Source organism: Podarcis vaucheri, assembly GCF_965113315.1.
Source record: "Podarcis vaucheri genome assembly, chromosome: 16".
NCBI classification, from domain to species: Eukaryota; Metazoa; Chordata; class Lepidosauria; order Squamata; family Lacertidae; genus Podarcis; species Podarcis vaucheri.
In genome coordinates this window covers 4710671-4734705 of record NC_138754.1, presented here as the reverse complement: position 1 = coordinate 4734705, position 24035 = coordinate 4710671, and the positions used below count along the sequence as shown (strand labels likewise).

Here is a 24035-nt window from a genome sequence, read left to right as displayed (position 1 = left end):
TCTGAACCTGAAACTGTTCTTAACCTGAAGCACCACTTTAGCTAATGGGGCCTCCTGCTGCTGCCGCGCCGCCGGAGCACAATTTCTGTTCTCATCCTGAAGCAAAGTTATTAACCTGAAGCACTATTTCCGGGTTAGCGGAGTCTGTAACCTGAAGCGCATGTAACCTGAAGCGTCTGTAACCCGAGGTACCACTGTATTCTGATTTAATGGGCTGATTTAAACAGGATCGCAGACCTACTGAAACAGACAACAATTTAGCCACATCCATTCACTTCAGTGGGCCTACTCTGAGCAGGAACTCCAAGCAATGGCTTTAAAAGCTGTCCTGGATGGTTTTCAAACTATTAAACCGAATCCCAACCCCTATTCCACTTAAGTGCTTACAGGCAATCATTGTGGGATGGGATGGAAAGCAAGCAATGGTTTTTTAAAAACTATTTGCAATGGTTTTTTTTTTAAAGTGTTAAGCTGAATCCCAGCCCCTGCTTAACCATTTACAAGCAATCATTATGGGATGCGAATCTAGCAGTGCTTCTGAGCCATCACCCAGCTGTTCTCTTCCAGCCAGATTCCCATCAGAGTTTTTATCCTGAAGTTGTTCCATGCAACGCCCATTCCTTTTACTTTCTGTTTCTGATGGTGGGGAGAGGGGGGGGGTTTCCTTTCTCTCTCCCCCCCCCCATCCTCAGCACCACCCTGGGCTATATATTAGCCTGGCAAAGGGGGAAGGGAGGGGGGCCGGCCAGGAGCATAGAAAGGGGTGGAGCTACAGGATTGGGGGGGCGTGGTGGGAGGGAGGGAGGGAGGGAGGTGTTGCCAGAGTGAGGAAGGGAGAGGAAGAGTGAAGGATCGGTGAATCTGAAAAGGGGAAGGGGCCAGAGGCAGGCCAGGGAGGGGGGCGGCTTGGGGGCGAAGTGACCGAGCAGGAGAAGGAGGGGGGGCAGAAAACGCGGAGAAGAGACAGTCTCTGCGTCCAGTCCAACCTCTCTGCCTGCCATCTCAGCTCCCAAGTTTTCCTCCCGCTTCCCTGGGAAAACAAGACTGCCCAGGACCACCACCAGAGGTGCAGAGAGTCCAGGAGGGAGGCGGAAAGTGGGGAGGGGGAAATCTCTCCTTGCAAGCCCTTCTTGGGGTCCCCCCCAAAAATCTGCAGCCCGGCCACGCGCTCCGTCCTGGAAGAGGCTGGAAGAGGAGGAGCGGCAGCAACAACAGACTTGGATAAGACACCACTGCCCCACTCCCTCTGCAGAGAGAAACAGAGAGAGAGAGAAATCCATCAGGGTGAGGAAGGCAGGAGAGCTACACCAGGAGAACTTGCACCTGCTTCCAGGGACTCAGGTGAGTCTTTTGTTTCGCTTGCCTCTGCAGCTTTAGCCTGGGGTGCTATCATAGGAAGACTTCAAGGCAAGGGACACTGCAGACATTCCCCCACCTCCCCCCAAAAAGTCTTAACTTTGGAAGTACAGTGGTACCTCTGGTTACATACTTAATTCGTTCCGGAGGTCTGTTCTTAACCTGAAACTGTTCTTAACCTGAAGCACCACTTTAGCTAATGGGGCCTCCCGCTGCTGCCGCACGATTTCTGTCTTCATCCTGAAGCAAAGTTCTTAACTCGAGGTACTATTTCTGGGTTAGCGGAGTCTGTTACCTGAAGCGTCTGTAACCCGAGGTACCACTGTAAAGGATTGGAACTTCCCTCCTCACTGACATCCCCCTTCCGTTTACATGCATTCAGGAAAGTTGTCAAGTCATTATTATTCTGAGCTGGTATTTCGGTTGGGGTGGGGCGCAATATACCTTCATGAAGCTTTCACGCTGTTTTTCCCCGCTGCCGCCTGAGAGACAGAGTTTTGCTTTCAAAGCTGCTCTTTACGAAACTCACGTTATTGTTACGACGAGGAAGGGCAGGTGGGATGTTTGACGTGATAATTGTGTGACTATATAACCCACTGAAGAAAGAAAGGGAGGGAGGTATATCGGACCTTGAAGTCCACATTCTAAACTGATCTCACCAAATCTCTGTATCTCCCTCCCTTCGTGCTATGGGCATCTATCTATCTGCTCCAAAGTCCTCTGCCCACATTTCCTGCTTGCCCCCATATCGCATTTCTAAATTCTGCCTGCCTGTCACTCAACCGCTCTGCTTGACTTGCTCTTCCATTCACGCGTCCAACTCTTTCATCCTTAGCCATTCCTTGTTGGACGGCTCCAATTCTCTGCCCATCGCTCCACCAGTTCGCTAAGCCGGACTGCCGTCGAATGCGCTCCTGTCCGGGGCTGTTCTGAGTAGGATTGCAGCCCTGGGGATGGCAATTAAATTCTGTTTGCATTCCGACGAGGAGCTACCCAGTTCACGCTTCTCAAAACCCGGTTAGCCTTTGAAATTTGCACTCCTGCAAATTTCAAAAGACGCGGTTTTCCCGCGGAACAACGCACTTGTGCATTCCCAAAAATGCATGTGTCTGTGAAGATGCCGTACAGATGAAAACATTAGGGGAATTTGCTTGTGAATCAAAACTGCATGCAGAAATGTGTGTCTCAGGAGAACTCCTCACTCAAGCAGTGGCGAATTTTTCACAAGGATTGAAATGCGGAATTTAAGACTGGCGAAATGAGCGAAATGGGACTGATTTGTCACTCCCTAGACCAGGCTCCCTGGGGTCTTTAATCCTAAAATGTCTCTGTGGTGTTGGTAATTCCTACGGAGCCAATCTGTTATTCTCTCTCCTACTCGTCTAGGTCTGGAGCTATCGACCGAAATGTCCATTTCCCTGTTCTCCCACTTCAGTGTAGACATCCTTGTCTGAGGTTAACTTTCCTTTCCTGACCCCCTTTCAAAATCTAAGCTTGTGTCTCTTCCCACCTTGGAGACACGCTATTCCTCTCTTGACAGCCTTCCTGAATTTTCCGCCTTCTGCTTCCTCAAAATTTTGACTCTTCCTCTTCATCCCTCTATGTTCCTTCCTCTAGATCACCTGCACATTTAAAAAGACGCGTCCATCTGTCCATCCTACAGCCAAGACTTTACCTTCCTCTGCTGTTTTTCTGAACTCAGCTCTTCACTCCAGACCGATGGCCAGCAGGTTAGTGCACTTTTAACTAAGCAAAAAAAGAAAAAAGAAAAAAAATCAATTGTGGTTTTATTTATTTACCCGCTTGATTTAAATTTGGGGCAAGGAAAAAGTGGCTGAGGTCAACCCTGTGGTTGAGAAAGCACAGGGTGATTGTGGTTTGTTTTGCAGTTGGGGAGAGCACTCTGCAGATGCTCAGAGGCACAGTCTTCTGAGGAGTCAGACCGAAATGATATCCAGGGCCGAATTTGCCCCATCAGCAATGGTGGTGGTTGCCACTGTGGACTGTTTTAACTTTATGTCAAAGTTTTTAAAACTGGGTTGTGGGGAGAGAAGGGGGTTCCGTGCATGTCTTGCGATGACATCGTGGGTTAGAAATAGTTTGGGTGCGATCCAGCGGTGGCTCAGGACAAATTAAGTCCTGTTGGCTTCAGAGGGCGAGTCAAATCTTTCCGATTTAAATCAACGAGACTTTCTTCTTTCTTTCCTTCTGTCCTCCCCACCCGCTTGTTCCTCGTGCCTCTGCGTTTTGAATAATTTTGGCTTCGGACCACCCACGACAGAGAATGCTTAAAAAAGAGAGATAAATGTGAGGAAGGAGTTCAGTGTGGCAGATGAACGGTGACGGCGGGCTTGTAGGTAGTCGTATCGCATGCAGATCTTCCCAAACCGAGGTGCCCTTTTAGGGAGAGAGGAAAAGGCCTATTTTTATTTATTTTATTTTGCAGAGAATCAGGCCCTACCCAGAACTCAATATTACCAACACTGACTGTCTCCAAGGTTTCAGGCAGAGAGTTGTCACCTGGAGATTCCGGGAACAGAACTTGCGAACTTTTCGCGAGCGAATCGTGCACTCTGCCAACTGAGTTTTCTATTTTTTCAAAAGCCCCCTTTTTATAGCGCCTTGTCAAATGGTGTGCTCTCGTTACCATTGTCTCTCCTCTGATCGCCAGAGGTTAGTAACCTGATAGGGGAGAGAATGACATTCCTCAGAGCTTTGGAAAGCCTAAAGCAGCTGATTTTAATATGTGTGTGTGTGAGGGGGTGCGTCCTCTCTCCCCCCCCCCAAGTACTTTTCCATCCAAGCCTGAGAAAGTAGGTGGAGACGTTTGCATACAGTACTTGCATTCTTATATAAGAATCCAAGAACTGCTGGATCGCTGGTGTTCGCTGAGCCCAGAGCGAGGCTTCGGGTGATGGTCAGCTGGACGATTCCAAGACTCTCACAAGCAAAGCAGGAAAACAGCTCCCTTCCCTCGTTGTCTTTCCTCCCCCTGTTGCCCAGTGTTGCAGAGGTAGACTGCCACTGCACCTGGAGGTTTCACTCATCTATCGATTCTTTAAAGGGCCGGATAAAAAGCCCTCTAATAAAGAGCTGGGTGAACCTGCCACTTTATCTTGGCTTCGCATTCCCCTCCCTGCCAGCCTTTCTTAAGTTTCTTTTGAACCATTTCCAGCATCAGTTTGCAAACCGTTTTTAAAATAAAATATTCTTATTTGCAACGGATTTATTTTTAAAGCCAGTGAGAAAGCTTTCCGATCTTTTCGCATTTGTGTCTCCAGCGGCTGCCCCTAGGTTGGGGACCTGAAATCTCAGGTTCTGGGATACACCTGACTATCTGGGCCCAATCCAGCCGAGCAAAGAGGAAACGTGTCTGCTTGCATTGAACCGCTTCCTGTTGTCAAAGGCCCCATTATTAACTATCCCTTTTTCAGAGCTGGAGGGGGGCACACACACACACACACACACAAACAAACAAATATTTGGCATTCTTTTCATCCAATGGCTCTGTGGAAGAAAGCGACGGGGTTTGTGCTTGTGAGAAAGACTGTTTACCACCAGCAATTTCATGTCAACAAGGTCTTGGGTCCGACCCAGATGGCTTAAGTGATTGCATAGTGCAATTTCCATGCGTGTTTACTCAAAAGTCAGCCCCACCGAGTTCAGCAAGTCCTAAGGGAGCAGGCCACTCACTGGTCACTAATTGAGCCAAGATTGCAGTTTTACTCCTGATGTGTAAAGCCATAAAGGCCAGAGATGGAGGCATGGTTCTGAATGGGTGGCCAAAGATAGGGGCAATTCTAAATGGGTGTGGCCAAAGACAGGGGTAGTTCTAATGGGTGTGGCCAAAGACAGGGGCAATTCTAAATGGGTGTGGCCAAAGACAGGGGCAGTTCTAAATGGGTGTGGCCAAAGACATGGGAAGTTCTAATGGGTGTGGCCAAAGACACGGGCAGTTCTAAATGGGTGTGGCCAAAGACAGGGGAAGTTCTAATGGGTGTGGCCAAAGACACGGGCAGTTCTAAATGGGTGTGGCCAAAGTCAAAGGAGGGGTTCTGAACAAGCATGGTCAAAGTCTGAGAGATGGTTCTGAATTTAGTTTATTTTTTATTTATTAAATTTCTATACTGCCCTTCATCCGAAAATCAGTGGGCGGTTTACAATATGAAAACGCAAAAATATATAAGTCATAATAACAAATGAAAAGAATACAGTTTAAAAGGCTAGAGATTGTTTGCCAAAGGCTTGGGAGAAGAGGAATGTTTTCCCCTGGCACCTAAGTAATGAAGGCATCAGGTGCGCCTTCCTCGGAAGAGCATTTCACAAGTGGGGAGCCACTGCAGAAAAGGCCCTGCTGTTGCCCTCCAGGCCTCTTGCGGAGAAGGCACACGAAGAAGGACCTCAGAAGATATGAGGGTCTGGGTTGGTTTTATATAGGGAGAGGCAGTCCTTGAAGTATTGTGTGGGGTGTTTCAATAGCTGAGCCTTTTTTAGGGAATCCCCAAAGTTGTTGAGCTTTTCTTACAAAAAGCGCCGCTTTCCAGAAATTCCCAACGGACGTCAATTCCGCCTTTGAAATCTCATATGCCAGCCCTAATATTGGGGTCCAGAGCCTCATAAGAGGTCAAAACCAGCACTTTGAATTGGGCCCAGAAACTAATTGGCAGCCAGTGCAGTCGGACCAGGATCGGTGCAATATGCTCAAACCATCTTGCCCTGGTGAGCAACCGAATTCTGCACCCGCTGAAGTTTCCGAACCATCCTCAGGGGCAGCCCCACGTAAAACGTCTTGCAGTACAGTGGTGCCCCGCAAGACGAATGCCTCGCAAGACGAAAAACTCGCTAGACGAAAGAGTTTTCCGTTTTTTGAGTCGTTCCGCAAGACGAATTTCCCTATGGGCTTGCTTCGCAAGACGAAACGTCTTGCGAGTTCTTGCGAGTTTGTTTCCTTTTTCTTAAAGCCGCTAAACCGTTAATAGCCGCTAAGCCGTTAATAGCCGCTAAGCCGGTAATAGCTGCTAAGCCACTAATAGCCACTAAGCCGCTAATAGCTGTGCTTCGCAAGACGAAAAAACCGCAAGACGAAGAGACTCGCGGAACGGATTAATTTCGTCTTGCGAGGCACCACTGTAATCTAGCCTAGGGATTACCAGAACATAGACAACAGAATGGGTCCGGCCCAAGACAGAGGGATGGTTCTGCATGAGATGGAGGGGCAAGGTCTCGTGTATTCTGATGTCCTTCCTTCACCTACCTGCCCCTTCCCATCTCGTTACGCAAACGAGATCAAGCTGGTGATTTTCCACGATGATTCCCGCCACTCTGGAATTCCCTTCTGAGGGAGGGCCTCCCAGATTGATCTTTCCCAGCGTCGCCCCGTCCGCCAAGCTCCTACTTATATCAAAAGCCTTTTGTCTGCCCGTCTTGTGTGTGTTTTGTTTTAAAGGAGAATAGAAAATCTTTCACGGGTATCTGTGGCTTTGTGGCTTGGCGGGAGATCACTCGAGAACCTTGCACTGTGGCGGCGAATTCCTTGAGCTCCGAGGGCGTTTCGGGATTAGATGTTTTAGCAGTTCCAGGCTTTTTGTATATAATTGCAGCATATATGTTTGGCTGTGGGATTTTGCCCAGAGAGAAGCTTTGGCTGCGATGCTGGAGTGTACAATGCACGTAGAAAAGTGATATATCAACACTGAGAAAAAGGTCCAAGACCAACATTCCTTATGTGTGTTTGTTTCGCCGCTTAACATTGCTGAAGTTAAGGATGACTCTCTGTTTTTAAGCAGTGCAGGCTGTGGTTGTTCTAGAAATATAGCCCTTGAATCTTTGGCAACATGCTCACCACACGGAAATCCTGGGAACTCTAGTTTGTTGCTGGGAATTGTAGCGCAGTGAGGGGTCTACTACAGCTATCTGGATTCTTTGGGGAAGCCATATGCTTTAAATGCAAGTTGTGCGGACATGGCGTTTGTTATGTTGAACAGTTCCATAGTACGTATATATTTCTATCCTTTGCTTTGAATCACACACAGGCCACCACACACCCTCCTTTTGCAGACTGGTTATGGAGGTGTGTTTCTGATGTCACAGATCCTTGCCAATAGGTCCTCACCACAGCTGTAACACAAACGTGGCATAAAAGGAATCTGCTTTCCAACGAAAAATCTGGTTGAATTTTCGTAGGGAACAATGGCGAACCACAAGCCTGAGGGTCTCTCCTTTGCACGAGTCCTTCAGAGGCGACTTGCTGCTGTCCCTGAACTGTGGCTAGAATCATTGAGCTGTTGCTCATTCCAAAAACCAAACCCTTGCCAGAGATTTCCTTGAAACTCCCTGTATTTGCCCTAGAGGTTGATAATTTTGCAGAGGCAAACATGGCCCTGCAAGATTAATGTCTGCGCTGAAAAACTTATCCACTGGTTTGTGCAGCCTGATTGCTGCTACTTCAGGAATTGATGGACTAGCACTCTGCACATGCATAGAGGAACCAACCAATATAACAGCTCAGGACCGAGTCCTGGCACAGGTTCTGGGGCCAAATCCTGAAGTCATTCATCCCTGCACCGTAGATATAGTGAGGGTGAAGACAGAGAAATGATATAAGGGATGATTTGCTTGCCTGGTGCACAGTTTGGAAAATCAGAAACGAGCTATGGGCCTCCAAACCAGCAGTATTTTTCAAATTCTGGAATTATTTCCGGCATTATCTGCAAACCACCCAGTAGTCGCTGAGCAGTTTGTCACGGTTTGCAAGCAGTGTGCTGTCTCTTCCAGCACAACTGTTGGCATTCAAAAAAAAGAGAGAGTTCAATTCCAGGTTGCAGAAGGGAGGGGAGGGAAAAGATGGGTAATGTTTTCCAGGTATAAAAAAAACCACCCTGGTGCAAAGCCAGGGTGTGTGTGTTTGGCTGACACATTGAAAGCAGTTGCAACGCAGTGGAAGAATTGCTTGCCTCCCCTTTTCGCAGCCTCCCTGGGTGTCTGTCACCTGAAGGGATAAGCAAGGCTTTGGAGAGACCTGCCCAGGTGCAGCAGGGTGATTTAGGGAGCACAGGCAGAAAAGCCCAATGGGTGTCTGTATGTTGGACAGAGAGGAAAGAATCAAGGAAAAGATGAAAACAGCGTCTCCAACGCAATTAGTTACAGTTATACCTCAGGCAAGGGACGCGGGTGGCGCTGTGGGTTAAACCACAGAGCCTGGGGCTTGCTGATCAGAAGGTCGGCGGTTTGAATCCCCGTGACGGGGTGAGCGCCTGTTGTTCAGTCCCAGCTCCTGCCAACCTAGCAGTTCGAAAGCATGTCAAAGTGCAAGGAGTTAAATAGGTACCACTCCGGCGGGAAGGTAAACAGCGTTTCCATGTGCTGCTCTGGTTCGCCAGAAGTGGCTTAGTCCTGCTGGCCACATGACCCGGAAGCTGTACGCTGGCTCCCTCGGCCAGTAAAGCGAGATGAGCGCCGCAACCCCAGAGTCGGCCACAACTGGACCTAATGGTCAGGGGTCCCTTTACCTATACCTCAGGCTGAAGTTGCTTCAGGTTGAGCATTTTCAGGTTGCGCTCTGCGGCGACCTGGAAGTAACGGAATGCGTTACTTTCGGGTTTCGCCGCTCACGCATGCGCAGACGCTCAAAATGACATCACGTGCATGTGCAGAAGCGGCGAATCGCAACCCGCGCATGTGCAGATGCAGGTTGCGTTTGCTTCAGGATGCGAACAGGGCTCCGGAACGGATCCCATTCGTATCCAGAGGTACCACTGTACTTTTGATCTTAATCTAGGACAGAGGAAGCAGTCCTATGTCAATCCATCCAGCTCAATATTATCTACTGTAATGGCAGAGGCTGTCCAGGGTTCCAGACCAGAAGTCTCTCCCAAGCCTTGTCTGAAAATGCCAGCGACTGGTCCCGGAAACCTCTGTGTTGAGCAAAAGATTCCTGCATTGCAGAGGGTTGGTCTAATTGACCTTCGTGATCCCTACGAACCAGAGCTAGATTAAAGGGTTGGCGTGGCTTGTTGTCCCGCACAGGGCGCTGAGACGAGAGGACACAAAAGAGTGCGCTTGAGAGCATGCGCAGAACAGAAGGCAAGAAAGGCGAAGGACCCCTTTCTTCCCAAAAGAAATTATTGTGAAAATAAGAAATGCTCCGTGCCTATTATGGACTGGTATAATACTAAGGGGGGGACGCAGGTGGCGCTGTAGGTTAAACCACAGAGTCTAGGGCTTGCCGATCAGAAGGTCGGCGGTTCGAATCCCTGCGACGGGGTGAGCTCCCGTTGCTCGGTCCCTGCTCCTACCAACCTAGCAGTTCGAAAAAACGTCATAGTGCAAGTAGATAAATAGGTACCGCTCCGGCAGGAAGGTAAACAGCATTTCCGTGCGCTGCTCTGGTTCGCCAGAAGCAGCTTAGTCCTGCTGGCCACATGACCCGGAAGCTGTACGCCCGCTCCATTGGCCAATAAAGCGAGATGAGCGCCGCAACCCCAGAGTCGGCCATGACTGACTGGACCTAATGGTCAGGGGTCCTTTTAGCTTTACCTTTATAATACCAAAACACTTTCGGCTTTTGAGCTTAAAGATTTACAAATTACAGCTGTACCTTGGATCCCAAACACCTTGGTACTCGGATGTTTTGGCTTCGGAATGCCGCAAACCCTGAAGTGACTGTTCTGGTTTTCAAACGTTCTTTTGGAAGCCAAATGTCCAACGGGGCTTCCAATTGGCTGCAGGAGCTTCTTGCAGCCAATCGGAAGTTGCGCCTTGGTTTCTGAACGTTTTGGACCATATCTCCTTTGGTCATCCAGATTGCTTCTTTCTACCTCCTCTGTTTTGTGTCCTCGGGTTGCTTCAGGTTCTTTCTGTCTGTGCATCAACAAGCAGTGCCAGAACTAAGTTCCCGGACAAGATTTGTTATGTGTGTGTTGTTGGTTATTGTGAATATATGAAGAGGTTTCTGCACCACAGCCTTAGGATCAAGTTCTTTGACTGCAAGGTCTGGGGAGGAGAAACTTGTATGTCACTGAAGAGATTTGTTCCCCAAAAGCAGAAATTTAAAAGGGTCAACTCTCTTCTAGCTTGCATCATCATCATCATCATCATCATAATATTTGGGGAAATTTTTAAAATTTGTGGAATGCTGGCACCTTCCTTATACACCTTTAGGCACCAGGTAAAAAAACGTTCCTCTTTAACTAGGCCTTTGGCTGATTGACATTCAATGCCCTTTTAAAACATGTTTTTATTGTTCATTTTGGGTTTTTATATTGTGATTTGGTGTTGCAACCACCCTGAGACCTGCAGGTATAGGGTGGTATATAGATATTATTATTATTATTATTATTATTATTATTATTATTATTATTATTATTATTTAATAATAAATGGCCTGGTCGCTTGTAGCCATTGCTGAGTCACCACTGGTGACTAGGCAAGTCAAAAGCCCTGGAGTGTGTTTGACATTTCCATGCACGTGAAATGACAGAACTCTTACAGCTGCGCCCCAGCCAAAGGGAAGGGATGGTTTTGACCCAATTTTGTGTGTGTGTGTGTGTTTACATGGGAGAAACCATTACTCATTCCGTTGGCCATGGGTCTCTCTCTGTGTGCTTGCCAGGTGCTCTGTAACAAATAATATTCCTTTCCCTTCTCCATCCTCTCTGAAGTTTGCTGCTGCAGTGTTAGGTTGCTTAACCCTTGATTCGCACCCGTGCCCTACCACTGTTTGCATTCGCGCCGTCCGGTCCCCACGGGGAAGGAAGCTTTGGCTGGTCCTCAAGCCTTCCTTTAGAGCGCAGCAGCAGCAGCGATGAAGAGCGCTTGAAATTCTCCCTTTCCCTTGGCGGAGAGCGAAAGAACAGCCCTCATTGCTTCATCGGTTAACAATGAACAGATGGACAAACGCGGCTGGACGGGGAGCCTCCCATCTGCAGGAATTGTTGAGCGGTGGAAAAGAGAATCCCAAGAACATTTCTTGGCCCCGCCGTGAGAACGTAAGAAGTAGACCCTGCTGGATCAAGGCCAAAGGCCTAGCCTCCTGCTCTCATGGGAGCCGAATGCCCTTAAGAAACCTAGAAATGCAGGTAGACTGCCTCTGGACCTGGAGGTTCCATTAGAACATAAAACGAGCTTGCTGGATCAGGCCAATGGCTCACAGAGGCTACCCAGATGCCCGGAAAACCCGCAACTAGGAAATCCCATCGCAAGAGCCCTTCCCCACTGTGGCTTCCAACAACTAGGATTCAGCAGCATTTGTTGTTGTTTAGTCGTTTAGTCGTGTCCGCCTCTTCGTGACCCCCTGGACCAGAGCATGCCAGGCACTCCTGTCTTCCACTGCCTCCCGCAGTTTGGTCAAACTCATGCTGGTAGCTTCGAGAACACTGTCCAACCATCTCGTCCTCTGTCGTCCCCTTCTCCTTGTGCCCTCCATCTTTCCCAGCATCAGGGTCTTTCCCAGGGAGTCTTCTCTTCTCATGAGGTGGCCAAAGTCTTGGAGCCTCAGCTTCAGGATCTGTCCTTCCAGTGAGCACTCAGGGCTGATTTCCTTCAGAATGGATAGATTTGATCTTCTTGCAGTCCGTTGGACTCTCAAGAGTCTCCTCCAGCACCAGAATTCAAAAGCATCCATTCTTCGGCGATCAGCCTTCTTTATGGTCCAGCTCTCACTTCCATACATCACTACTGGGAAAACTAGAGCTTTAACTATACGCCACAGTGGGGAGTGTCGGGGCGCACAATGCGCCTCCTCCCCTCGCTAGTATCCGCCCCGGAGCCACGGCAAAGGTGTAAAAGAGCCACATGCGGCTCCGGAGCCGCAGGTTGCAGACCCCTGCCTTAGGATGTCCCTATTTTAATTGGAAAAACATTGGAGGGTACGGCATTATCTGACCCCCAAGCCGTCTGAAGACAATCCTGTTCCATGTTTTTAAAGGCTGCTCCCACATCTGAAAAGGCTTGCGTGGCGTGGGTTGGGAGAGCTCTGCAACTCTCAAGGTTTCTTCAGGATTTTAAATATCTATATATATATATATTCTTTTTTGCAAGAGAGAGAGAGACTGAATGCCTGTATTAATTCCTTCTCCCACAGGCTGGTGGGCTCCGGAAACCACCAGCCTTCCAAGGGTTAAGACCCCAACCTTTTATTTTAGGCCCTAATCCTGCGCGCAAACCCTTTTAAATCCCTTTCCTGTGTCAGCCTGAAGCTAGCACGGAAAAGAAAGGAGATCTCTTTTCGCAGGAGCTAAAAAAACGAAGCACAGCAAACCGATTGTGACTCTCTGCTAGACGTCCTTCCCAAAACCAGATTTTTACCCCGGCACCTTAATCTTTCATCAAGTTTTTTATTATTGTTGTTTAAGAAAAGACATTGATCCAACAGCACACCTTTTGCGCGAAAGCGCCGTGCCTTAAATAAATGTGTGTGCTTGGAGAAACTTCACCCGTTGGGTTTCTGCCTGCTCAGCAGCTGTTAAAGGAATGGAGCCTTATGTCTGCTATTCCCCCCCCTCCTTCAGTGAGCACACAGTGGTAAGCTGGACAGAAAACATGACTTAGGTCCCGTCCCCCGTCCCCCCCCCCGATGAAATGCTGAGTCAGATCTGAAAACAGGAGCCCCACCCCTTAACCCACAGGGCTCCGCCTCTTGCCTGATGTACTTCCAGGTAGGAAATGGACATTTCCACAGACCTCATTCCAGCATTCATAGGCGGGAGGGAATCCAAGTCGGTAGCAGTCAATGGCTCCTGCGGAAGTGAGTTCCACAGTTCAGCTATGCGCTGTGTAAAGGACTTTCTTTTACCTAAGAGCTCTACCTCTCTTTTAAATCAGAACAAGTGAAGGCGGTGAAGGTCCTGTGTGAGTGCCTGGAGGCGGTTGGAGGATGGATGGCGGCAAACAGATTGAGGTTGAATCCTGACAAGACAGAAGTACTGTTTTGGGGGGACAGGAGGCAGGCAGGTGTGGGGGACTCTCTGGTCCTGAAAGGGGTAACTGTGCTCCTGAAGGACCAGGTGCGCAGCCTGGGAGTCATTTTGGACTCACAGCTGTCCATGGAGGCACTGGTTAATTCTGTGGTAGGGCAGATGTTTACCAGCTCCATCTGGTACGCAGGATGAGACCCTCCCTGCCCGCAGACCGTCTCGCCAGAGTGGTGCATGCTCTGGTTATCTCCCGCTTGGACTACTGCAATGTGCTCTACGTGGGGCTACCTTTGAAGGTGACCCGGAAACTGCAATTAATCCAGAATGTGGCAGCTAGATTGGTGACTGGGAGCGGCCGCTGCGACGACATAACATCAACATAAGATCTACATTAGCTCCCAGTACGTTTCTGAGCACGATTCAAAGTGTTGGTGCTGACCTTTAAAGCCCTAAACGGCCTCGGCCCAGTATACCTGAAGGAGCGTCTCCACCCCCATCGTTCTGCCCGGATGCTGAGGTCCAGCGCCGATGGCCTTCTGGCGGTTCCCTCATTGCGAGAAGCAAAGCTACAGGGAACCAGACAGAGGGCCTTCTCGGTGGTGGTGCCCGCCCTGTGGAACGCCCTCCCATCAGATGTCAAAGAGATAAATAATTACCTGACATTCAGAAGACATCTTAAGGCAGCCCTGTTCAGGGAAGTTTTTAATATGTGACATTTTAGTGTATTTTTCATCTTTGTTGGAAGCCGCCCAGAGTGGCTGGGGAAACCCAGCCAGATGGGCGGGGTACAAATAATAAATTATTATTATTATTATTATTATTATTATTATTATTATTATTACTAATGCAGCCTAGGACCCATGTACCTACGGGACCTCCTCTCCTGGTATGCCCCGCGGAGGACCTTAAGGTCCACAAATAACAACACCTTGGAGGTCTTGAGCCTCAAGGAGGTTAGATTGGTCTCAACTAGGGCCAGGGCCTTTTCAGCGCTGGCCCCAACATGGTGGAACGCTCTGTCCCAAGAGACTAGGGCCCTGTGGGACTTGACATATTTCCGCAGGGCCTGCAAGACAGAGCTGTTCCGCCTGGCCTTTGGTTTGGACTCGGTCTGACCCTTATGTTTCCCTCCCCTTGTCGTCTTGATTTATCAGCTACTTTAAAATGAGGCTGCATTTTAAATGCCATTTTAACCTGTATTTTAAACAGGGTTTCCCCCCCCTCTTCTCTTCCCCCCCTATTATGTTTTTACTGTGAATTTTATTGGTGTTAGCCACCCTGAGCCCGGCTCTGGCCGGGGAGGGCAGGGTATAAATCAAATTATTATTATTATTATTATTATTATTATTATTATTATTATTATTATTTATTACAGTGGTACCTCAGGTTAAGTACTTAATTCGTTCTGGAGGTCTGTTCTTAACCTGAAACTGTTCTTAACCTGAAGCACCACTTTAGCTAATGGGGCCTCCTGCTGCCGCTGCCACCGCCACGCGATTTCTGTTCTCATCCTGAAGCAAAGTTCTTAACCTAAAGCACTATTTCTGGGTTAGCGGAGTCTATACCCTGAAGCGTATGTAACCCGAGGTACCAGTTTATTATTATTTGAATCTTCCACGATCAGCTGCATTTGATGCCCACGAATTCTAGTCTTAAGAGAGAAGAAAACTTCTGTCTTTTTCCATTTTCCTCAGGCCGTGCATAATTTTCAAAACTTCCATCCTGCCGCCTCTAGCTCGCCTTTTCTCCAAATTAAGAAGCCCCAAGCGCTTGACGGATCGACTTGCCCTTTCCTGAACCTTTCCCCAAACTCCTCCATTTCCATTTTGAGGCAAGGCTTTTTTCCCCTCCCAAAAGGGACCTCAAATTCCAGGGATGTGCCGCGCCCTGGCAGGATCGCAGTGGCGAAAGTATGAGCAAGGCATTTGCCAAGGGACGCGATCCGCGTGGGGAGGAGACGTCGCTTGCCAAGACCTCTGGCCTAGCTGGCAAGTCCCTTCAGAGAAAGGCCGTGTCCTCCTGGCTCCGTCCTCCTCCTCTGAACATCGACGCCGGTCTTCTGGGGTCCCTCGGTAGCCGTCACACCAAAGCGTGACCAACGGAGGGGAGCTCTGTCAGCCGGCCTGGACGCCTCCACCCCAAAAAACTCCTCCTCATTCCCTGCGTAGGTCGGCAAAGCTTGGCTCCCTGAGGACGACAGGATGAGCTGGAATGTTCCGGCCGAGCGAGGAGCACGGATCGGAGCCTCTCCGAAGGCTCTCCGTTCCAAAAGTTTGCTTTTTAAGACTTCTTGTGGCGTAATTCCTCCCAGCGCATCAGCCGCTCGTTCTGGCAGAGATCCCGAGTTCTAGAGCAGGTGTCTTGGGGGGGTGTTTCCTGCACCTGGAGGAAGAGGGGGGTCTTCAACATCCCATAATACACCAAGCTGGAGACCGAGCCACCCAGGTTGCACCAGATTCGCAGGCCCTCTCCCCATCGCCAGCAGGACGCGTCTGTCAGAGGGTCGGACTAGGCAGACCTGAGTTCGAATCCTCACTTGGCCACAAAGTGCACTGGGTGTGAGCTTGGACTGGGGCGGCCAGTCACTGCCTCTCAGCCCAAACTGCCTCACAGGGTTGTTGTGGGGGCTAAGTGAGGAAGGGGAGAACCACACATGCCACCTTGGAGGAAAAAGGTGGGGTGCAATCACAATCGACCGAGTGTTCAACCTCCAGGCTGCCAGCTGCCCCCATTCGCCCAGAGCAGCCTTGCCAGCAGAATAAAGGTAAAGGGACCCCTGACCATTAGGTCCAGTCGTGGCCGAATCTGGGGTTGCGGCGCTCGTCTCGCTTTATTGGCCGAGGGAGCCGGCATACAGCTTCCGGGTCATGTGGCCAGCATGACTAAGCCGCTTCTGGCGAACCAGAGCAGCACATGGAAACGCCGTTTACCTTCCCGCCAGAGTGGTACCTATTTATCTACTTGCACTTTGACGTGCTTTTGGTTGGCAGGAGCAGGGACCAAGCAACGGGAGCTCAGCCCGTCGCGGGGATTCAAACCGCCGACCTTCTGATTGGCAAGTCCTAGGATCTGTGGTTTAACCCACAGCGCCACCGCGTCCCTCCAGCGGAATAGGAGACCCTTAATCTCATGGGTCACGGGTTCGAGTGCCATGCAGAGCAACAGATTCCTGCATTGCAGGGAGATGAGCTAAATGGCGCTTGTGGTCTCTTCCAACTCTCCAGCACTACGCTTCTATCCCCATGCAACCATTTTCGGCTCCCATGAGCCAAGGTGGCTTGAGAGGGGAGTGGGGGGTGCTTAGGAAATGACCCCCCAGTTGAAAACAAGTTTGAGAAGCGTGGCATCGGGAGAGGGCAGGACCTTTCAGCGCTAGAGAACCTGGTCTGCATGCAGAAGGTATCTTTCTTCAGAAACATGAGGACTGGAACCTTGCTTTATTTTTAGAGGAGGGCCATTGCTCAGTGCTGGGAAATCCGCGCTGCATCCAGGAGGTGCCGTTTTATCGCTTTGATTGATTGCTGGAAACTGCAGGAGGGGGGAGTTGCTCTTGTGTTCGAATCCTGGTATCAGATTTCCCACCTGGTTGGCCACGGTGAGAACACGATGCTGGACCGCTTTTGAACTGATTCTGCAAGCTCTTTTTAGGTTCTTAAGCTCAGCTAAGGGTGATCAGGGCTTTGAGTTGCAAGGCATCAGGTCCTTGGTGGTCTTTGCAGCACCTTGCCCCTCCCCCATGGTGAGCGGAATAAATTATGCCCAAATGAGTTTAATTTGCATAGATTATTCAGGCCATTGCATCTGAGTTATGTCTGTTTCGGGGGCAGGGTATGCAGATGGTCTTTGTGCTCAAAACTCAAACCTCCTGCTCCCGGGTTTCCCCCAAATACTGCACAAGGAAAATCCAGATTTTGCAGCTTGCATATATTAAGCTAAATGGCAAACATTTGCATCGTGTTTTTTTCTAGTTACAGCTGAACGGCTCAGTATCCCAGCTGATTCCTTCTGTTTTCACGCCCTTTTGAGCCTGCTTTTGCAACCATGTGGACTAGGAGCTTGATCTTCATGCGGAAAGCTGTTCATCTGCGGAACTGCCTGCCTCAGGACGTGGCGGGCTCTCCTTTGCTGGGGATGCTTAAATAGAGCAGAGGAGGAGAACTGCCCTACCCCACTATGGGCCAAATTTGACATCACAATGCTTGGCAGGTGATGTGGAGCTTTGAAGTCCCAACAACCAGCTGGTGGTCGGGACATCAAAGCCCTGCGCTGTCCTTTGAAGTCGGATTGATATGCTGATCAAGGGGAACTTTAGAAGCTGAGGTTTTGTCAGCCCCAATCAGCTGATTGTCAGGACTTCAGGAGTGTCTAGACTTGCTGATTATCAGCCAGTTGTTGTTGCTTAGGAGGCTGCTTTCAGACTGCCTTTTTACCTGTCCACACCTGGCATCATAGGTGCTTCCAGGTGATTGGCAGGTGGGCTTGGCCTGGCAAAATGGGGAGCCCTGATGCACAAGCCAGAGAAACCCTTAAAGAGATGCTTGATCCCTGTCACTACCAGAATCTCTCACGGGTTCGATTGGATGACCTCAGTGGTGCCCCTTCTAAACTAAAAAAAAATAAAAATAAATTCTATTATTCTTGTTGTTTAGTCATTTAGTCGTGTCCACCTCTTTGTGACCCCCTGGACCAGAGCACGCCAGGCCCTCCTGTCTTCCACTGCCTCCCGCAGTTTGGTCAGATTCATGTTTGTAGCTTCAAGAACACTGTCCCACCACCTCGTCCTCCGTCGTCCCCTTCTCCTTGTGCCCTCCATCTTTCCCAACATCAGGGTCTTTTCCAGGGAGTCTTCTCTTCTCATGAGGTGGCCAAAGTCTTGGAGCCTCAGTTCAGGATCTGTCCTTCCAGTGAGCACTCAGGGCTGATTTCCTTCAGAATGGAGAGGTTGGATCTTCTTGCAGTCCATGGGACTCTCAACTGTCTCCTCCAGCACCAGAATTCAAAAGCATCCATTCTTCGGCGATCCGCCTTCTTTATGGTCCAGCTCTCACTTCCATACATCACTACTGGGAAAACCAGAGCTTTGACTATACGGACCTTTGTTGGCAAGGTGATGTCTCTGCTTTTTAAGATGCTGTCTAGGTTTGTCATTGCTTTTCTCCCAAGAAGCAGGCGTCTTTTAATTTCGTGGCTGCTATGATTCTATACAGGTCAAAATTGGGAACATAAAGGGCACCCAGGTGGCAACTAGTGTGTCTGTCTATATAAGAGAGGGCGGAAATCTAGGCGTCTTTGTGGTGTGCTTTTCGAAGGAACAGTCCTTCTGTCCCCAGGGACTAGTCTCTTGATCGCTCTGAAGCGCGACCTCTGCACTCGCAAGCTGCATGCCAAATCGCAGAAGGGCGGGGTGGGGTATTGAGTTGGCCCGCTCCGTCGGAGAGGGAATGGTGTGGTGTGTTTAACCTTGGCTTTCAAGTTCCCCTCGGCTCGCTGCTCTTTTATTTCCCAAGGAACGAGAGCGCTCCGTTCTTTTCCAAACACCCCGGCCAAACAGCTAAACGATTTCTGCTCCTTCTGGTGAAGTAATACGAGGGGAATGTTACTGTAACTGTCCAGGCCAAGAGGAGGAAGAATTTACGCTGGTTCAGCCTTTTTGTTTTCTTTCCCCTTTCTGCAAAGCGTTTAGCTTAGTTTATATATACACAGTGAGGGAGGGGGCAAGTATTTGATCCCCTGCTAAATTTGCCCGTTTGTCCTCTGACGAAGAAACGACCAGTCCATAATTTTAATGGTAGGTTTTATTGTAGCTGTGACTTTTGTCTTCTGGGTTTCTGGGGGTTTTCCTGTTGTTGTTCTGTCTCTCACAGCTACAATAAACCTACCATTAAAATTATGGAGTGGTCATTTCTTCGTCAGAGGGCAAACTGGCAAATTTATCAGGGGATCAAATACTTTCCCCCCTCACTGTCTGTGTGTGTGTGTGTGTGTGTGTGTGTGTGCGCGCACACACACACACACACACAAACACACAAACACACAAACACACAAACACACAGAAGCAAAAGTCTTCAAAGGCTGACACAAGTCTCTGGGGATTCTAGCCTGATACAGTTGCCCTCCCTTGTCCCACATTTATTCCTCCAGTGAAGAACAGCAGGCACTCTGCACGTCCTCAAGAGCACCATTATTTTTGGTTGCTACTCCTCCCCCCCCCCAAGAGATCTGAAATATACTCGGAGTCGAGAGTGGATTTCATGCTCTTTATTCAGCTCATAGTGGTGACGAAGAATGGAAGTTCCCCCAGAATGTCTGCTTTAATTACATTATTTACACAATGGGCCCCACGGGATTGGCTAATTCCGGGATTCACCTGTAGGCCAATCAGGTTGCGGATTCCCTTCCACCTGGAGCTGGATTGGGTGGTTCCTGTGGAACAATCAGACTGCTGCATTCTGGGTCCTATTGTTCTAGGACCAATCAGACTGCTGCATTTTGGATCCTATTGTTCTGGGATCAATCAGACTGCTGCATTTTGGATCCTATTGTTCTGGGATCAATCAGACTGCTGCATTTTGGATCCTATTCAACTCAGTACATAACAAGGTCTTTTTGCTTCAAAATCTCCCGTGCCAGGATGTAACCTTCCACCCTGATCCAAATTAGGGTGTGTGGGTGTCCTCTTTTATGGGAGCAGTCCTCCTTGATGGGGAACTTTTTCCCAGCCATATTGGGCAATCTCCCACGGGCCAGGTGGCAATGGTGGGCGGGGCCAGAGGCAGAAGTGGGCGGGGCGACGAATGTGAAAGAAAGTTCCCTTTGGGCAGGAAAACAAAATGTCATGATTTCTGCTTGCCCTGTGGGACTTTCACACGCTCTGCTCCTCTGGGTGTTCACCCTCTCATGTCAACGATCCCCCTTTTTTTTAAAGGGAAATCCCCTTATTCCTGTTACCGGAAAAATCCGAGGGCTCCCTTGGACAAAAAGTAAAGACACCAACCAGAGTAAATTGAAGCAAATCAGCAGCCTGTAGGCTTGGCCTTTATTGAAGAAAGACTGTCACGACAGGGTGCTCCCCTCACTTGCAGGTGAGAGGAATGACACAGAAAAATAGTGTGCAAGGTCTTATAAAAACTTTTGAAATTCCCCTCCTCTAGGTCAAGCCCACCCCCAGAAACATCATGCATACATTACAGAAAGGAGGGGTTGAGGGAGGAGTTGTGGTGGTAACCTGAGTGTCCTGTCACCTGGCTGGTTCCTCCTTTCCCCCTGCCCATGAGTCACTTCCAGGAGACAAAGGGGAGATGGCAGTTCCCCGCCCCCAGAGGGAAGATCTGATCATTGTCCTTTGTTTCAGTCCAGGCTGAATCCACTCCCATATGCAAGTTCTTTGTGATCTTGATGGTCTTCTGTCTAGGACCATCAGGGTTGGCATAGCAACTGGGCAGGGCTCCTGTGGATGTGCTGGGATGGTGAAGGGATTATGGCTGACCAGAACCAAGCCACCCCCCTTTGATAGTCCCTGTCATATGGAGTAAAATAAAAATGGAACAGTGCAAATCCGATGTATGGTTGATTTTTCTATGAATTTATAACAGAAGTGTGGCATATGTAGTGTGTGAGTGTGAGTGTGTGTGAAGTTTGTACAAACAGAATGATTGGGGTGGGGGAGTTCCTGCTACATTCCGAATAGGATTCCTCGCAAGAAAAGGGAAAAGTTGACAGCTATACACCCTCTCCAACTTGCTCCAGAGGGTATGGGGAACCCCAAGAGCAGATTTAAGGGAAAGAAAAAGCCTGTTTTACAGAGAAATCCTTGCAATGTTGGGACACATTGCTCATTGCCACTCTGGATACAGCGCATTATTTTGTCGTTATAAATAGTCATCCCTTTTTTATATTATTTTAGCAGTTGGCTAAATATTTGTTCTATTTATTTATTTATTTTAAATGCTCTGCCAGGTTGTAAGAAAACAACAACCTCAAGGGGTTTGTGAAAAAGATACAACAATAAAATTACCGGGGGGGAGGGGAAACAATAATTCAAGACTTTAAAAACAGTTAAAGTAACATTATACTTGTTTGGAAAAAAAAAAGACTTTAAAAACAGTTAAAATAACAGTTTACTTAAAAACTTGCTTCAAATTTCCGAACAGCTTGAGTAGGCTTGCCTAAACAAAAAAACGTTTTTTAGCAGGCACCGGGAAAAATACAGTGTGTTAAGAAGTATGTGTCTGAACTCAAATGTGTGTCCAGCACTCACAAGTTTTCATGCACAAGAGTTTTAGGATGTGGGATTCGTTGAGAGCGCTGACGAAGTTCTTTGTCGCAGCATGGAGTGAGCTAACTTAACCATTAGGATTTTTGTACTAATTTTAGCCAAAGCGTTCTAATGGAGATGGGGGGAGGGGGGCTTGAGATGAGCAATTCCTCTAATTCCAATAATTCTGTTGTCTCTTCCCAGAGTTTCCTGCTTGTTTCTCATTTTGTTTATTTTGCTCCATGAAAAGTTGAAGGAATATAATAGCAGTCAGCAAAAACTGGTTGTCCTCGTTTGCTTTCTCATTTTGCCTGTGGAGCAGCCATTCCTAACAGGAGGTGTTGATTAGATTTTACTGGTAACTAGATTACGAGCGCTGATCTTTATACAAGGTATTAGCAGCTCAGGAATCTTCAGGGCACCTTTGAGATAAGACTGGTACCGGGGTCAAGGAAGTTCAAAATGGGGAATCTCCTGCGATATTAAGTTAGGCCGACCTTTTTACTCACGTCATGATCTGCAGCAATAAACCACAGAAAACGTTGTGATTGACGCGGGTGGCGCTGTGGGTTAAACCACAGAGCCTAGGACTTGCCGATCAGAAGGTCAGCAGTTCGAATCCCTGCGACAGGCTGAGCTCCCGTTGCTCGGTCCCTGCTCCTGCCAACCTAGCAGTTCGAAAGCACACCAGTGCAAGTAGATAAATAGGTACCGCTCTGACGGGAAGGTAAACTGTGTTTCCGTGCGCTGCTCTGGTTCGCCAGAAGCGGCTTAGTCATGCTGGCCACATGACCTGGAAGCTGTACGCCGCCTCCCTCGGCCAATAAAGCGAGATGAACACCGCAACCCCAGAGTCGGCCAAGACTGGACCTAATGGTCAGGGGTCCCAACTGGTCCCAAATTGTTAATGGCTCTATATACTAATAAGAGCACCTTGAACTTGGCTTGGTAATTATATTAGATATTATATTTGATTTGATTTTTGTGGGGTGGGAAAATCAAATTGCCTGATTTGACCAGACCTTTCCATTTCAGTCAAGGTCTTGTCATCTCCTGAGGCCAGATCTTGCACTTGCCTTCCAAAATATTCTAGCACAGGGAATGAGTGAGGCCCAGTTGTCCTTCGGAAACAATGTTCCTTCAAGGATTTCCCCACACTTACAAAAAAATACAAAATATTCCTAAAACCAGCGATCTTGGCAACTGCGATGGGTGCTTTTAATTGCTCCTTTTTCAAAGAGGGTTTTTGGATAGCTGACCGTGTCCAAACCTGATCTGTGATTCGTCTCACGGTTTTGGATGTGAAAACATCTGCCTTCATCTGTTCCTTTGGCTGGGCGTTTTAATTCCACTGGGATGTCTGCCTGTCCTAACCGCTGTATGCCAAATCTTGTCCTTGAGTGCTGGGAAACAGAGGGAAATATATCTCCTCTCTTCCTCCCTTCCTCTGGATATCAACTCTCCCTTTTTAAAACACCTTTTTGTAAACTGAGGCAGCATGCGCAGAATCAGTGTCAAACTCCTAGTCCTCATTGTTTAGGCTTGCCATATTGCTCAGCTTATATATATATATAGAGAGAGAGAGCGTGCGTGCTTTTGGGAGCTATATTTTAGGACAGCCCTAAAATCTTCTATTAATCCCTGTTTCCTCCTCCTCCTCTATTCTAAGCTAGTCTTCCCCAAAGCCTCTTGAAAATTCTTCTGCATTTCCATAGAATAACGAAACTTTAGGGTTGGAAGCGATTCCAAAAGTCATTTCATCCAGCCCCCTCAGATGTAGGACTTGCAGTGCAAATTTCTCCCCACGAACACATTTTTGCAAGCCGTTCCCCCGATATAATGTGTTTTGTGTTTTACTTTTATATTGATCTATACAGTGGTACCTCGGGTTACATACGCTTCAGGTTACATACGCTTCTGGTTACAGACTCCGCTAACCCAGAAATAGTGCTTCAGGTTAAGAACTTTGCTTCAGGATGAGAACAGAAATTGTGCTCCAGCAGCGCGGCAGCAGCAGGAGGCCCCATTAGCTAAAGTGGTGATTCAGGTTAAGAACAGTTTCAGGTTAAGTACAGACCTCTGGAACGAATTAAGTACTTAACCCGAGGTACCACTGTATGTGCACTTCCCCCTAATATATCCATTCCCCCCCCCAAAAAAAACCCCACCTCGTTCTGGTTCTCAACATTTTGGGAAGTGCAAATTTAGTGGATTTGGTTTGAAACACGAGCTGAATCGAATTCCATTGCTTGCTCCTGCTCCTCCTAGGCTCTGCTTGCAAACTGGCTGAAATGCGGCAATAATTAAAAGCCTTAGGACCGGCTAATTGTCATCCTTAGAAGGTCATTAGAAAGTCAAAATATAGCCTCTTTTTTCCCCCTTCTTGACTTCCTGGGTGAAAAGATTTCTGCTTCTGTTCTTCGTTCGCCTCGCTGCTGAGGGCACCCTTGCTTGGAGAGGACCGTTTGTTTGCAAACAATCCCATCTGATTTACCCATCAACCGTCACTTTCC

The 24035-nt window shown here is 48.5% G+C and overlaps 1 protein-coding gene across 2 annotated transcripts in view; it reads left to right on the top strand.

Annotated features, from left to right (window-relative positions):
* Positions 1–869: 869 nt before the first annotated feature.
* ADAMTSL4 (ADAMTS like 4) overlaps positions 870–24035 on the top strand; it is an 86080-nt gene continuing 62914 nt past the window's right edge. The window contains exons 1-2 of one of the 2 annotated variants that reach the window (XM_082202034.1): positions 870–1341; positions 2974–3086. The gene's annotated coding sequence lies outside the window, so the exon portion shown is untranslated. The remainder of the gene's footprint in view (positions 1342–2973; positions 3087–24035) is intronic. The other variant, XM_082202035.1, reaches the window with a different exon arrangement.